Source organism: Neofelis nebulosa, chromosome 1, assembly GCF_028018385.1.
Source record: "Neofelis nebulosa isolate mNeoNeb1 chromosome 1, mNeoNeb1.pri, whole genome shotgun sequence".
In the NCBI taxonomy this organism is placed as follows: domain Eukaryota; kingdom Metazoa; phylum Chordata; class Mammalia; order Carnivora; family Felidae; genus Neofelis; species Neofelis nebulosa.
The window spans coordinates 130,182,834-130,197,686 of NC_080782.1; the positions used below are offsets into that span (position 1 = coordinate 130,182,834).

At 51.1% G+C, this 14,853-nt stretch overlaps 1 protein-coding gene across 6 annotated transcripts in view; it reads left to right on the top strand.

The window, feature by feature from the left end:
* Window positions 1–14,853, top strand: part of FSTL4 (follistatin like 4) — a 584,589-nt gene that overhangs the window by 491,499 nt on the left and 78,237 nt on the right. The window lies entirely within an intron of this gene.

Consider the following 14,853-nt stretch of genomic DNA (forward strand, 5'->3'; position numbering starts at 1 on the left):
CACAAGCTGGGCTCAGAGTCCAAAGGCCTCCAGGAAGGGCAAGTGGAACACGCCTTTAGGGGGCAAATGGTTTGGGATTTTTCACCCCTCCTTCAACATCTGTCGACGGGTAGCAGTCCTCAGAGGCAGGTGGCAGGTGAGAATATGGCACCTTTGCTTTGACGGGGTGCACCTCGCCCACCCAAGGCCCCAAGCTTGTGCTAATAGGCATTCCATGCCCCTCTGCTCCCTAATTACTTCTCAGAACTTGATGAGTGTCATCAGCTGTCTCTTTGAGAAGAGGAAAATGTCAGATGAGCCTGGCAAGACCGTGGTGTTTATTTAAAGACAATTATCTTCCTGGCAAAGGGGCTATTTGTTCTGTGTGGTAACTATATCAGTATGGAGCCTTCCAGAGCAAGATTCAGGGCCCCAGAGGACCTGGGTGAGTGTGACAGATGCCTGGTTCAGTAGGCTGAGCCCAGGTGAGGGTTCAGGGCTGGCCCCGCCAACCGGGCAGAATCAGCAGGCTGCACCCATGGGCCAAGTGACCCAGGTGTCTGCTTGGGGGACCACACGGCTGCCCTAGCCCTGGGGCATGAAGAGGGGATGTCAACTGGTTAGAAGGCTCTATTTCTGCCCGTTGGGAACCACTGCCGAGCCTCCAGTCTTCTCTCACAAGAGGAGTCATATGAGGAGAAAACACACCTGCTGCTAATGGGGTTAAAACGCATTATGAGTTTTCCAATTACATATTTCAGTTATTCCATGAATGTTAATTGGAACTTGACAATACAACTGTGAGTTGGCAGAAAATCAGAAATGGCAGCTTCTCTCCCAACTGCTACAAGTTCCCTGCCCCGGGACATGCACGGATGCATCAGGCAACATCTCTTAGGCCCCAGATGTTTAAGGAATGTCCACCTTGCCCTCAGCACATGGCTTGGTGCTCCTGCCACTGCTCTTCTACACTTATAGCAAAGCACTGGGCCTTTGCACATACTGTTTCCTCTGCTTGGAACCCCTCCCCTGGCCCCACTCTACCCCATCCTCTGGTCAAACTCCTTTAAGACTCAGCTCGGTTGTCCCCTGCTCAAAGTAGCCTCTGAGTACACAGAACAGATGCCCTGCCTGTGTTTCCTCACTGCTCTTAGTCTCTCATGAGAAAGAAAACTCCTCCCTAACCATTTCCCCCTCAGTCTTCAGGCCCAACACGCTCCTTCAATTTTATTGTGTTGTTACAGTCATTCAGCTCAACCCTCGGGAGAGCCCTGGAACGGGTCTGCAGCAGCCTTTAGGGAGCCCAGATGGGGAGTCCTGTGGAGCTGGTTTTCCGGTCCTCTCTGAGCCTTGGTTTTCTTGTCTGTACAGTGGGAGTCATAAGAGCACCTGCTTGGCAAGATTGTTCTGAGGGCTCAGGGAATTGTGTGTGAAGGGCTTAGCCAAGCGCAAGATAGAACACTCAGGGATAATAGCTTTTATTACTACCAATATTGGCCTTCTGGATCCAACCTATTTGGGGGTGTTTTCCTGGAAAGGAGAGTCCACACAACAGTCAACAGGGGTTGTTTGGAGACACTGAACTCATGGCCTTCAGTGGCCCTCAGGGCCGTGAACACAGCTCACAAACACCAGGCAAATGGGAGCACTGGCTGGCTCAAGGCTTTAGAGTGGGGGAGAGGGGCAGAAGGGGCTGGTGGAAGAAGCAGGACGCAAGTGATGTCCCCCCTTCAGAGCATCCCTGAAGTATCTGGTGTGCAGGCCTCACTGCTCATCCACCGAGGGTTTTCCCAGCACGTTCCGTGTGCCACACACAGGGCAGGCTGCTGGGATCCAGTGGTGAGCAAAACCATATGTGATTCCTGCCCTCAGGGAACTTACAGTCTTTGAGGAGAGAAACAGGAAAACAGTGGCGATCCCCTCGAAGTGGGGCAGTTGTGGGGAGGGGGTGCCCCCGTAAAGCATAACATAAGAGAAGAGAGCTGAAGGAAGGAGCCAGCTGTGAGTCCTGGGGAGAGGACACAGCTCTCACGAAGACCCCAGAGGTAGGATAATCTTGCCGCACTCTGGGAGACTCAGGCAGGCCCTCGGGGCTGGAACGTGGTGCTGAGGGGAACTGTCAGCGGGGAAGCAAGGAGGGTAGATTTTACTCCGCCTACAGTGGCCAGCTGCTTATTAAGTGCCCCGATTTGGGAGTGTAAGGTGCCAGGCCCTGTGAGACCAGGCAGCTGAAGTCCCTGCCCTGGGGAACCTCCCACCTAATGGGGACTGTCTTGAAGTTCTCTTTAGAAAAGAAAAAAAAAAAAAAAATTAAAAAAAAAAAAAAGTTCTCTTTGGGGGCTGGGGGCTCGGCTGTAATCTTGGCTCTAGTTCCCAGCCCCACCTGCCTGCCAGCCACATGGGCAGTCTTTCTGTTCGCAGGTGTTCCAGGAGGGCTCTGCCTCTACTGGAACCTTCTTCCCCACATACCATCAAGGCTGGCACAAGCTTATCCTCCCTGCTTTATCACAATTCACATGTGTTTTAATGTCTCTGGAGTTTTCACAGCAGGTGGAGGATGACTTTAATGTCTTGTTTGTACCACCGGGCTCAGTTTACCTTCTGAGTGGCATGGGCCGTGGCTGGGAGTTTGGGGTGCTTTCAGGAACGTGGCTCATGAATAGTCATGTCTGGGCTCCAACCTAGAGACCTGTGAGCTAACTGCATCTGCACTGAGTGGCTGGACTGAGCCAGTGGCTTGAGAGTTCAAGGTCTCCTTCCTGTGCGTTCTCCCCAGGCACGCTTGCCACTTCCCACCTGTGCCACTGTAGGTCATGTGGCCGCCGGAGGCCAAGGGCAAGGAAATGATTGGCCAGGGCTCAGAGCCTGTGGCTACATACAGGCCTGGAAGGTGTCGCGGCTTGATTTGCCCCCTGAACTCAACACAGGCCCTGTAGAAGTCTCATAGGACTCTCATGACAAACTCCTGCAAGGTGGCTCGAGATGATGTAAATTTACTTTCTCATAGTCCAGGAGGCCAGAAGTCAGCATTCGAGGTGTCTGGAGGGCCATGCTCCATGTAAAGGCTTGAAGACAGGACCCTCCCTTGCCTCTTCCAGCTTCTGCTGCCTCCTGCCGCTCCTTGGATCATAGCGGTACAACTCCAGTCTCTACCTCCATCTTCGCACGGCCTTTTGCCTAGTTTTTCCACGTCCCCTTCTTATAAGGACACCAGTCACTTGGTTTAGAGCCCACCCTAAATCCAGGATGATGTCATCTCGAGATCATCAAGTAATTACATCTGCAAAGATCCAATTCTCAAATAAGGTTATCTTCTGAGGTTCCAGTGGATGTGAATTTGGGGAGGACACTATCATCCCACTCTGGCCCCAAGGACGATGGCCGTGGCAGAGAGCTGGTGTGGGATGCGTGCCATGGGCCAGTTTGGCCCTCACAGATACATGCTAGCCATGCTAGCCATACAGGCTAGCCTCACCGCTGACCGCTCCTATGCTCGGTGGCTCCCACTCTGCCGCCATATTGGGTCCATTCAGGGGCCCCCCCAGGCTTCCTAGGAGATGTGTGATGTGGCCACCTACCCACATTCAGTCTACACCTCCTCACCAGGCTCTTAGGAAGCCAAGTGGTGGTTACAGTTTAGGATACTGGAAGTCCAGAGAACACACAGCCCTAAAGAACATCTCCACAGAAGTTAGCACCTTTCTGCATGAACCCCCAGGATCACGGCAGCACTTGAATTACACCCACACAGTATGAGTGGGTTGGCCAGAGCAGCCGAAGGGCCTCGTGGCCCATGGGGGTCAGACCCTTGTATGGCTACATCTTCAGGAGACAGTGCCCGGGACCTCCTCCCTGGTCTGGGAGCCCAGAGACCTGAATCTCACACTCAGCAAGGCTGTTGGTGCCCTGTATACCTGAGGATCCCTTGTTTTACTTATCCATCAGAAGAGCAGGGGGCCAGGTGGTGTTCAAGGGCATTTCCCTCCCTCATGGTCCTGGGTCTACAGTGTAGCAGTGCCCTTGCCCTGCTGTCAGGGGATCATTGGTGTTTTCAAGGTCAGAGTGACCCACAGACCTGTCAGAACCACCTTCCAGGGAGGGCCACTCCTCTGCAGCATGCCCCTCTGAGCCCCACACCTAGGGCCCAGTCTTTTCCTAAGAACTTCCTCATATTTCTGATGTTCCCCAGGCAGCTCCTGATGCCACCTCTGCTGGATGGCCTCCTAGGACAGACAGGAGAACAGGTCCGGGCCTCCCTTAGACTGTATTAGAGGCAAGGCGTCATTAAAACACATGTGTATTGTGACAACGCAGGGAGGATAAGCTTGTGCCAGCCTTGATGGAATGTGGGGAAGAAGGTTCCAGTAGAGGCAGAGCCCTCCTGGAACACCTGAGAACAGAGAGACTGCCCATGTGGCTGGCAGGCAGGTGGGGCTGGGAACTAGAGCCAAGATTACAGCCGAGGCATCGCAGAAGTCCTGGTGAGCCAGGGTGGGGGGCGGGAACCAGTGCAAGAGTTACATAGAGTTACAAAATCCCTTTTGCTCCAAACACACATGACATGTCAGACCCCGGAGCTCAGGGGGGCAGACCTTTGGACAGGGTGTGTGCACCCGACCCTCCGGTGGACTGCCACCTTGTAGCCGGCAGATGGAGACCTCTCAATGCTTCTGGACATCACTGCACTAATGGCATCAGCCCAGCGGCACTTTGGACAGATTGTGAGACAAGGTCTCCTCCCATATGCTGGGGATGCCCCGGGGGAGCCACGCAAATCTCTTAAGGTCCCTGGAAAGAGTTTTCCCGTCTGTAAAATAGACACACCTTCCCACTGTTGTGGAGGGCCATGTGGTCTTGGCCATGGGACTGAGCTCAGGGGGGTGCACAGCTCTGGTCACAGGGATGGGCAGGGGGTGATGAAATCTCTTGTCACATCGGCATCTTCGCAAAGAGGGCCCTGCCTTACCCAGGCTAGCTGTCCATCTTTTGCTTCACAGAGCACCAAGCGTCCTTGGTACAAACCGTGAGTAACAGTTCATAATAGGGCTTCACTCCAGTCACAGTCTCTAGAACCCTCCAGGGACTCAGCCATGTTCACGGGCTGCTTTACCCAGAACATCGGAGTTCACCCCAAGGGACAAGTCAGGCCCCGGAGGGTCCTCACCTCCAGGCAGGCTCCTCTTAGGACTTTCCCAGGGGAAGGTAGGTGGCAGCTGGCAGAGAGTAACAGTATATTTTTTTTCTCTTTATATATTATATTTACTGATTCACGTGGTAAAGTTTCTGTCGGGGGTTTTTTTCCCACTGTAATCGGCATGCTCCACACAGAATGTGCACAAATCCTAAGTGCACAAGTTCGGTGCAGGAGCCACGGACAGCCCCGTTGACTACTATTCCCAGAAACAAAAAGAGCGTCCCAGCCCGGACATCCTCCCCCGACGTGTAACTATTAACCTGTCTTTCTAATACCGTAAAGCCATTTTGCCTGTTTTTTAACTTTTTATCAGTAGAAGCATCTAGCATGACCCTTTTATAATGGTCTACTTCCTCCAAACTCTGTTGGTGAGTTTCCTCCATTGTAATTTTGTCTACAGCAGAGATCTTACCCTTTCACTGGCATCTAATACTCCATTGTACGAATATGCCACAGCTGACAGACCTGGGTTGTTTCCGGTTTGGGATAATTAGGAAGACTGCTTCTGTGAGCATTCTTGTGTAAGTCTTTGACATGCCTTCTGTTGGAAATACATCGTGGTGTAAAGTTGCTGTCTGCATAAACTAAAAGGACCTGCTAGTCTGAAATGTGCTCCTGCTGTGACATTAGGGACTTAGATGCGGGGAGGCTGGCTTTAGCCCAAGGCACCTGTTCAGGGTCAGCCAGGACACAGCCTGAAGGGGTCATTACTATTCCCACACCCCCACACAATGGCCCCTGAGAAGACCCTGGGTGTTCCTATAGGCCTCTCCCTGCCTTGGGGCCAGGGCCACTCTCCTGGAATCTGTATCGTAAATGTGACAGTTCTCTGGGAACCAGGCAAAGGGATGTGGAGCAGGAGGCAGGAGGGGAGCCAGGCTCAGACTGAGCTCTGGGGCCTTCAACTGCCAGCCTTTAGTCAGCTACCTGCTTGTGGGCGCCACCTGCCCTCCTGTCCCCTGTACCTGCCTTCCCTCCCCTCCCTGTCCCCTGGGGTCCAGCATCCATCCTGGATGGGCTTTATTGGCAGCACTGAAGGGGCAGGGCTGGGAACACCTTCTGTGCCTCCTCCCTCGGGGGACAAGAGATGCGTTTCCCTGCTGGAGGGATGCACAGACCCCACTTCGAGGGGAAATGTTGTGGTTTCTCTCTGCTGACTTAAATTACGTTTAGTATAACGTTAGTTAAATACGTACAAACATAAAACTAGGTACACGTCCCTTATGTGTAGGGCTCTTTTACAACCATAAAGCCAAAACAAATTTATAAATGAAATAAAAACAAACTGCAAAACCAATACACTTCAAATTAACTACATTAATTTAATGGCACAAATGACATTGTGTTCCTGAAACCACATCAGCACTCACAGCATGATTCTGGGGTAGCCTGCTGCCCTTCTCTGGTGTTTTCTGCTGCTTCACCATGTGCTGGGTCATGACTGAGCCCTCCCTTCAGACCGCCTCGAAACCTGTGTCAGTCCTGGTAGTCTCCGAACCTCTTTGAGCCTCTGTCTGCTCATCTGTAGCATGGAGAGAGCAGTAGTGTTTGTTGAGAGGTTACTGCCAGTTCGTATACAGACAGCACACGGCCGGGGCCGGCCGCGGGGGCAGGTGACCTAGGCAGGCCTCTGTGCTCGGTAGGGCTGCTTTGGTTTCATGCCCTGCCATCACCATCTTGGAATCCTTAGTGCTTTTGTGAACAAGGGGCTGCGTCTTCATTTCGCACTGGGCCCCCAAATGATGTAGCAGGACCTCGTCACAGCATAGAACGAGGCACACTGTTGGCACTCAGTACCCGCTAGCTGCTATTATCGGTGCCCTGAGCTTGTTACTGTGTTCAGTTTCTTCGTGACATTTTCCTCCAAAGCCAGTTTCATCTTCACATTATTTAGTACGGATTGGAGATAGGGGGTATGTGTGTTTGGTTAATTCTCGGAGCTCCGTGTGCATGCTGGGGTGAGGGCACGGGTGTCTCGACAGGGAGCATTTGCATCCTTGGTCACGTGCAGTCTGAGCACACCAACCCCGTGCAGAGCCCTCTCACCCAGGAACAGAAGCCCAGGCTTTGCTGACATTCAATCACTTCTATCATAATGGGTACAAAACGGGGCCAGGCAGCATACTGCTATTTCCCTGCAACCACTTAAGGAGGTAGTCAGAGTTTAAGGTAACAGGTTATGGAGCTGAAGACACTTTAATGGATTAGAGGTTCACACCGAGTTGCTAATTTAATTTCCCTTTTTTATTGCTGTTCTCCTAAAAAAACAGCACACATAGCCCTTTTCTGAGAGAGAGATATTAATAATCACAGCATTCTGCAAGAACAGGAAAGGGCGTTAAGATGTTGCACCGTCTCTCTATTTGTCCCTGACTTCTCAAGGCTCCTCGGCTGACTCATATAAGGGACAGACCCAGGGGATTAACTGCTCAAGGTTCTAGCATGTGGAAATGGCATTTGACCGCTGTCACAAGACTCAAGTAACATCCCGCCTGTCCAGAGCACATCTCCGAAAACAACACTCTATCAGCACCTGTTCACCGCCCTGGCCATGAGGAGTCTGCCAAAGAAAGAGGAACACTTAGGCCTTGAAGCACAGACATTAATATCCTAAGTGGCATCATCATGGAGGACTTTGTTCCCCAGGGAAAGTAAATCTCTCCTGTGGGACACTGCAGGCTGAGGACAAGGCTTGCTCCTTCGGCAGGGGGACTCTCCTGGGAGGGGCTCCCCTTGTATGCACCTGGGCTCATGCTTGGCCGGGCACAGGGGCTAAAAAGTCGATGTGGATCCTTCCCTGTCCACAAGCCCTAACGTGGTTCTCTTCCTTCCACCCACAAACCTGGGTTTCCCTTTGGCCACACAAAGGCCCGGGGACAAGTTCATGTGGTCAGGGGAAGCTGTTTCTTCCCACCAGTCACCCCTTCCTGGGCCTGCTGGGTTCCTGCAACCTCAGGGTAAGATGAGCCTCAGAGGTCATCAGTGGCTACTGTCCCCTATGAGGGCATCTGTCCCCTGTGGGAGCATCACCAACTTCTGCAGACAGACCCCCAGCGAATCCTGACCCCAAGCAGTTCTGTCCTCAGTTTAGGGGAGCCACAGGCGCAGGGAAGCCACAGCCTGGTTGCACGGGGCCCAGGCTTCAGGGTACTGGAGCTGCCCCGTCCAAGGCAGTAGCCAGTAGCTGTGTGTGGCCACGGAGCCCCTGAAATGAGGCTACTCTGGAGTGAGATGCGCACACTATGTTTGGACGCCTTCAATGGAAAAACAAAAGAAAGTACAAATATCTCATTGACTGACTTTTACATTGATTACACGCTGAAATGATATTTTGGATCTGTGGAGTTAAAGTATATTATTAGAATCAGTGTCACCTGTTTCTTTTTACTTTCTGTGACTATTAGGAAATTTAAACCAGATATGTGGCTTGTATTACATTGTATCACACTGGCATTTACTTGCCTCACATTTCATCCTGGATAGCGCTGCTCCAGAGAGAACAGAGGAAGTAACTCAAAAGTCAACCAGGAAGGTCCAGAATCCTGACAAGGAGAGAAGACACTAAACTCTCCCCTAGCAGACCCACAGCAGGTGCTTCCTTTAGCACCTGCTTGAAGTAAGAGGCGGTGGAGATAGAAACTTCTGCCAAGGGGCCCCCAAAGGGGGAACTCCGAGGCCACGCTATTACAAATACTGTCAGGATCAGAAAGTCACACTGGGTTTTCAGGGGCCACCCGACTACTAACAGATGGCCCACACTTTCATACTCGCTTCTGAGCCTTAGTACAAAATCTGGAGAAACAGTCACAGATCTGCCACCACCCCACCAGCGCCCACAGACATTGACCACTCGCAGCATCGTCTTTAGTGCTAACGCAGCGCAGTGGTTTGCAGACTAATAAATCGGAAGAGTTATTATTCCTTTAAAATGCAGACATATCTGGGGTATCCGCTTAACGATGCACATGGAATAAATTACTTTTGGAGATGACACTTTTTAATTGAATTGAACTAACAGCTTAGTAATATGTTGCAATAAGAAGAATATTAGGATGATTAAAAGATCCGAAAACTCTCACGAAAATTAAATGATTAAACGTAATGCTGAGTAAATGAACAAGCCTGTGTATATTAATCAGTGGTGGGCCTCAGCAAATGGCCGTGTAACTAAATGCGCATTACAGCCCTAAACACGCATGACTTCCCGCTCGCCCCGCACTGGCTCTCCATCATGCACTCCTTACCGCCACGCTGGGCCAGCCGCTCCTTTCACAGATAAACAATATGCGGGTAATTTAGTGAGCATGATGGCTGTAAGAGCTATTGCTTCTTGGCAAATACTTATTCCTTTGGTCGCATGCTTCAAGGTACGGACCTGTAATTAATTTTCAGTCTCTGTAACTGAAATGAAACTTTAAGGAGCAAACAACGGATAGAATTCCAGCTTCCATTCTGATAATAGGAATCAACCTCCCAGACCGTCTCCCTGTTGTACGTGTCTCTCATTTCCTGTTAAGCCAGTCACCTCTCGGGCTTTGATTTTGTTTCCCTGGGACTGTTAGGTTAGTTGGGCACGTTGGTCTTAGGAAGCAGAGGATAGAAATGTCATATTGGGAGAAAATGCTGATTGCAGAGGCCCCGTGGCCAAAGCTGGATGTTCCCAGGCTGGAGGGGGAATGGGCAGCTCTGGGAGTGTCCCAGGAGGATGTCTCCCAGTCCTTCCCTCGCTCAGCTTGGTGAAAGGACAGACCGGCCAGCCAGCACCGTGCAGGTGCCTTCAGCATGACCTAGAAAACTGATTAACTCGCCTCCTCGACTCATCCCCCGCCTGCCCAGAGATAACGCAGGTAATTTCTTTTCTGATCATATAAATCTTTCATGCCCGAGTCACACTCATAATTAGTTGCATAAAAATTCAGGTTATGACTCAGGCTGTTATTAGGAAACATGAAAACAGTGAAAAGTTTTGTTTCGCTCTCTAATACAAACTCTCAAGGTCTCTTTTTGAGAGAACAGAAGGGACATGGCATCTCATTAGGGGTAAAATTCAATTCAAATCAGGTTCTCATGGGCTGGACTTGGTGATGAATATATTTTAAAAAAGAAGAAGAAGGAGGGGGAGGGGGAAGGGGAGGGGGAGGAGGAGGAAGAGGAGGAGGAAGAGGAGGAGGAGGAGAAGGAGAAGGAGAAGAAGAAGAAGAAGAAGAAGAAGAAGAAGAAGAAGAAGAAGAAGAAGAAGAAGAAGAAAAACATACCGCTCTGTGCTTGCCCACACCCTGCAATGCCGTGACGGCATCCCCCAGGCTCCTTCCCTCAGCGGGGTTGAGAGTCCAGTACTTGCTAATGCAATGTTGCAAGAACCCCAGCAGAAGCATCTTCTCAAATGAAAATATATTCCCCAAACCAAAGTGCTGACCAAACCCGTTCTGCAGCACATCACGCTGGAAAACAATACAGTGGAATTCTATCAAGTGGATGGCTCCTAACGAACAAGTCAGCTTTCTGAAAAGTTCCAGATAAAGCACTGCAATTGTTTCAATGGCTTAGCGTCATTGACTATTAGGGGCGCTGGATTTATCTTCCCCAATTTGGCAAATTCCGAGCCCTAGAAAGGAATCGCATTCCCATAACGACCTGGGAGACCAGGGGGCTCTTCGAGGCCAATACTGGCAAGGCTTCCTCCCTCTGCAGCCACCATCCCTCCATCTGGCCCAGCTCAGATCTGAAAGCCCAGTTTACAAAACAGCACCAACCAGACTCCAAGTTAGAATTTAAGACACCCCTCAGAGTGCTAAGGGTTTCAGTTTCTCCAGAGGCTCCCTGAAGACCCAGGCCCAGGGTGCATTCCTAAACTCATACTTTCCAGATGGCACAGCGGGCCACACCTACCCAATCCTAGATCCAGCCATTCAGGTAGTCTGGGTGTTGGGTAATTTGGGGTATTTTACGGGCTGCCAGGCAGGGGAGTTTGGGGTTGTGGTGGCCTGTGCCTCACAGAATGCCAGGCGACCCCATCGTCACCTCAAGTGCAAGAGTCACACCCTCACCTCAACAGATTTCATTCCTTACTTTTCTCCGGGGCAGAAATGCTGAAAACATTAATTTGTCAAAACTGAAAGCTACGGACCTGAGCCAACAAGGAGAGAAGCAATCAAGACTTTCTCATCAGAGGAGGCAGACAGCCCCAGTGTCCTATCAAATTTAGTCCAGAATGTATTTCGCCATTATCGTAACTATGCCCTTCAGCTGCCACACAGTTTCAGGAATGGAGCACTAATACATTCTGCGGCATAGTCTCTTTATGGGGAGGACAGGATCCTGGTGCCCCTTGACAGAGAGAGAAGAATGTAGCATAATGCAACAGAACATTTTTGAAATGCTAATGTATGCTCCCGCAACTTAATTTTATTTTTTTCTTATTGGCTTTTTATATGACATTTCACAGTCCCGTAGCCTCCACAGCTAGGTCTGCATCGTAAAAATGACAACACAGTGATTTAAGGAGGAGAGCCCATCAGTGTGAAATGGATGGTGGGCTTTTAAAGTATCCGTTTAGCACCTCTTACCTGGGGTCAATGTTCATTTTCAATACATCATTAAAGCATCCTGTTAAATCACTCAGAGAGTGTCCGCGTTCTTCCTCCCCACATCCCTGTTGGATCACGGAGATAATGAAGTGGAACCCTGCAGGAAGGGCCATGTGAGGCGTGCACACTCTGTTGAGTTGGGCGCTTGCAAGGAAGGTTGACCTGATTTAAAGACTTGGAGAGGGAAGGAGAGAGAGAAGAAGACCAGGTGTGTGGGCAGTGAGATTTCCGTCCTGAAGTTGCTAGTGAGTGACTGATGGCATCAAATGCAGCCTCCTTTCTCCATCAGCTTTACAAGCACAGTGTTCACCAAGCCACTATTTATAAACATCCAAGCTGCACTCCCCCTCTGCAGCCAGCAGCCTAGCAAGATGGGAGAGGAACCACTGTGCCTTATAGAACTCTGCAGATCCCAAAGGCAGCTCTCGGGCAAATGGTGTTATGAGGTCCATCAGGGCAAAGGCCTGACTTCTAGGGACGGCTTGGACCAGGGCATCCAGCTGATTGTAAACCCCCACGTGGTGTAGGGAAGGCACAGCTTTGACCGACTCTGTGTTTAAAATCCATTTTCTGCACTGTAGCCTGATGATCTCACAGCCCAGAGCTCAGGCCACAGCAGATGAAACTCCCAGGAACAGTGAATCCAGCCTCCATTCTTGGTAAACTATGCTCATTCTAGGCCCACTGAGTGGATTTTTCCTGAAATACCCTTTTGTTCCAATCATCTGATTATCAATACCAGTGTTTCTGGCATCTGTTCCCAAAGCAAAGCCCCCTTTAAAAAACTTGACTTAAGACCAACTGGATTTGTCAGAAACTGCTGCGTATTGACTAAGATTTGATTTGAGTCCACTAAACTGATTTTGGTGCTTTTTTTTTTTTTAATGCAAACTTGTTCACTCTCAACTAGACAGTTGGTCCTAGTGAAAAGAAGTCCCCCTCCCCCACTCCCCACCCCCCGCCCACATAGCTGGCAGACACAGCACATCAGTGACACTGTTCTTTTGTTCTGGGCCTGGGTGTGGCCCAGACGCCTTCTCAACACAATGCAGTTTGGTGCACACGTTGAACCACTGGCCATCCCTGCCACCGAAGGCACAGTGAGCTGACCAAGAGGTGAATGCTGGTGTCCCAATGTCATACCAACACCTACAGTCCAGGTTTCACAAACCAACTTTCTTAATTAAAAAAATAATAATGTATTTTTAATTATTTTAATTAAAAAAATAACCCTGAGACTACTTTAGGGTTGCCACTTTTTCATTTGGCCAAGTAAGGACAAGTAGCTTTTACTATTACCAAAACCTCATAAAAAGGTGTAAGTTAGAAAGGAAATAATTTCACACTAAAGGAAAAGCACGCGCACACACACACACACACACACACACACCCCGTTGGGCCTGCTGGTTTGGTTAGTGGAGGGGAAGGCCTCGCCTGGCCCAGCCAGCTTTGTCTCCTGCCTCGAGTGCCTGGCCTCTCAGTGTGGCCCCGTCACTTCGCACAGCTGCGGGTGGCTGCAGAGAGGGCAGGTGAGCTGGCCAGTGAGTTAGGACTGTGCACTGTGACCTTTACAACAGTAAGGAGAGCCCCTGAGACACACATGTTGGAGCCATGCAGGTGCTTTCTGGAGGGTTAGAGCATGTTTTGATTGAATTCAAGCATTCTATCGGGTGGTTTACAACAGTCAGCAAACAAAGATAGCTTTTAGAAATACAGGCAAAGCTTCAAGAGGCCAGGACCTAATCTAGAAAAGCAAATACCCTTGACATCATTCGGAGCTGTGTTTGGGGTTCCACAGCCCGGAACACCTGGCTCACAGGGCTTGAGGTGCCCATTGGCACAAGTGTGGGGTGTGAGCTACCCTCCCCAGGAGTCGTGGTTGCACGTGCTTGCCCAAAGGAGCCACAGCCCTTCGCACCCCTGCCAAGCCAGTGAAGTTTGAAGGTTTGGGAAGGCATCTCCTGTGTCTAGTGACCTTTCTGGAAGCTTCCATTCTGTTCTCTGGACACCCTCCCCTGCCCCAAGCAAACCATACCCCCACCAGCTAGCATAATCTAGCAGCATCCTGAGTGTTAATGACTGATAGCCATGGTAGGCTTTACTTTCCCAGGCTCACTTCAACTATGAAGCGAGCCTTCAGTGATAGACTCAGACATCTGTTGGCAGGAAAGCCCTGCCCGACCACAGGTGCCCGAGGCCTCGCTGCGGCCCTGCTGCCTCCCTTGTGCTGATTGGCTGAAGCGTCAGAGAGAGGATCCACTCTGAAACCTTTTCCTAGTAGTAGCTCCTCTTTGGGCCTCAGCTACCTCCCCTGTGAGATAAGCATGTGCTCCCTACCAGCCACTTCATGGGGCTTACGTGGCTGTGGGTGTGGAGATGCTATGCGGTGCAGCATTATCACCTGGCCTGTGGCCCTCTGGAGCCTGGCCTGGGAGAGGCCCTGTCAGCCACCCCGTTAAGCTCTGGGGTACCTAAGCCTGTTCTCCTCCACACCTGCCCCCTTGCCTTTCACTCCTTTCCTGCCCCTCCCTAGCAGGACCTGTTGAACCAGAATCACCGGGTTTCCTGCTACTACTGTCCATCTTCCAAGGACAGTGGTCCTGCAATGGGGTCACAGAGACCCCAGGGCTAGAGCCAATGCAAGGACAGAAACTCACCCTGCCCAGCCAGCGGATCAGACCCTTCACCTTTGGGACTTATGGCAGCTTCCTCCGTGCTCTCCAAGGGCACTGGGGGAGGTGACACGCCCACGCCTTTCTCATTCCTATGGGGGTGAGCAAGGTCATGGCCTTCCTCTAGCCATTACTCTGCACCAGCGACCCCCCACCACCACCACTACGACTTCGGCTGCCACAGGCTGACCATGGGAGGGTCCTGGGCCTGCTCCAGAAGGGAACATGCCCAGCTCCCAGGCAAGCAAAGGACAAGGATAGATGGTGTCCTTTGCTTTCCGTCACCGGGGACCCCCTACTTCTTGGTCAGTGAGGGGCCAGGAAGAGGTGGGCCCCACCCCCCCTTCTCACAGAAGGACAGTCCTGAAGGCCTGGCCCTACTGAATTTCCCGGGCTCTGCTGACAGCATTGCTGGCCCACT